The sequence below is a fragment of the Austrofundulus limnaeus genome, unplaced genomic scaffold, assembly GCF_001266775.1.
Source record: "Austrofundulus limnaeus strain Quisiro unplaced genomic scaffold, Austrofundulus_limnaeus-1.0 Scaffold622, whole genome shotgun sequence".
Classification (NCBI taxonomy): Eukaryota; Metazoa; Chordata; class Actinopteri; order Cyprinodontiformes; family Rivulidae; genus Austrofundulus; species Austrofundulus limnaeus.
This window is the reverse complement of record NW_013953024.1, coordinates 226,644-228,316: the sequence shown is the minus strand read 5'-3', so window position 1 is coordinate 228,316 and position 1,673 is coordinate 226,644. Positions and strand designations below refer to the sequence as shown.

General features: G+C 40.1%; 1 protein-coding gene across 1 annotated transcript in view; it reads right to left on the bottom strand.

The window, feature by feature from the left end:
* The window catches only part of kcnn3 (potassium intermediate/small conductance calcium-activated channel, subfamily N, member 3), a gene marked incomplete at both ends in the record, with an annotated part of 110,578 nt that overhangs the window by 15,941 nt on the left and 92,964 nt on the right, over positions 1 to 1,673 (bottom strand).

The window sequence follows — 1,673 nt, the reverse complement described above, 5'->3', positions numbered from 1 at the left end:
CACTCCTTTGTAACAACTAAGGCAAAAATGTAATTAATTCAGAAAATCTTTTCAGGACCCCACCTTGATGTTTCGGGACCCCACTTTGGGTCCCGGCCCCAACTTTGGGAAACACTGGTGTAGATATTGCTGTAGGATCAGTTTGACCAAAAATTAAAGAGTATTTGTTGATCGCAAACGGAGAAGATTAGTCTTTTCTCGTGTTTCAACAGGTCAAACTGGGGGCAGTAAACAATGACTGACAGATGTTTCAGCCAATCAGCTGCCCCTGTTACCAAACAGTCAACAAGGACAACTTTAAACACGGTTCTGTGCAGCAAACCTTCTGGAAATGCAGGTTTAACGGCAACACCAACAAGCTAAAGAATTAAAAAAAAATCTTTCACCAGTTTTAGATAAATTAATTATCTAGACACAAGGAATAATAAACAAGCAGCAGATCTGGTTGAGCTCTCTTTTTACTTGCTGCAAGGAACCCACAAGGTACTATTCATGTCCTGTTCTCCCCAGAACCTCCAGTTCTTTTACCCCGACCCAKCTGTCTAATAAAATGTGTCTTCACTCTAACAGCATAACTGAATACAAGCAGTAAAAGAGGTCATGTAAAAACAAAACATTTATCTTGTAATTAAATGAACCATAATATTTTAAATCACAATTTAACCAACAACCAACCTAAAAGGAAGGATAGTTCAGGTCGTGTTTGCATAAATCAACTTTGTTTCTCCAAACTGAGGTTTTTCACAGTGATACCCACAACAGGTAAGATACTGTTTAAACCTTTGCTCAGAACTCCACTTCAAAAAACCTACAATATCCCTTTGATAACTATTAAAAGATGTCGAAAACAAACTGCTGACCTGAGCAACAACACAAAAATAAAAAATAAAAAGAGACTTCTAAGACAGAAACTGAACATGTTCAGTTAATCTATTGATATCTTCTCCATGTCCAGATTATTGATCACCCTGCGCCGCTCTGTCACCCAGATAACCCTGCTGCCAAAACGCACCCTACATATTTGATACGGGAGCTATTTTTAAAACTTGGGTCTTTCAGCTGTATGAAAAATTGAAAAGGACTGGAGGGAGGGAGGGGGTAAGAAAAGGACAGGATGGAGGAGAGGGAGGGAGAGAATAACTGTAAGAGAGACAAATGTCAGAGAAAAAGGAAGGTGGAAGGGACGACCATGTGGGAGGAAACAGCTCAGAGATGGAAAAGAGGAGCTGTAAGTGATGGAGCAGTGCAGAAATGACCTTTTATTGCTTTCTCTCACTCCAACAACACAACGCTCTGTCACAACAACACAGCCTGACGCTGTGATGTGAAGCTGAGAGTAACACAACCCGACGATCTAATGAGGAGTAACTCCGGTTAAAGGGATCCCCGATTAGTTGTAACATTAAACTATTTGATTAACATTTATTTTAACTCCAAAATAAAGACTGTAAAAATACTGTAGGCTGTTTAGTTTTTATAATTTTTAAACTAAAAGTTTTAAAATGTATTTTAACACGGACGGAGCCATTTTATTTGCACACAAAGCATTCTGGGTAAATGATGACGTGGATAGGTCCTCGGTGCGAGGCTGCTAGCGAGCTATATCCACCCTGAAGGTTAATCTTGGACAATGGCTGTGTCCAAAACGACAGGCCGGGTCCTCCGGAGGACCC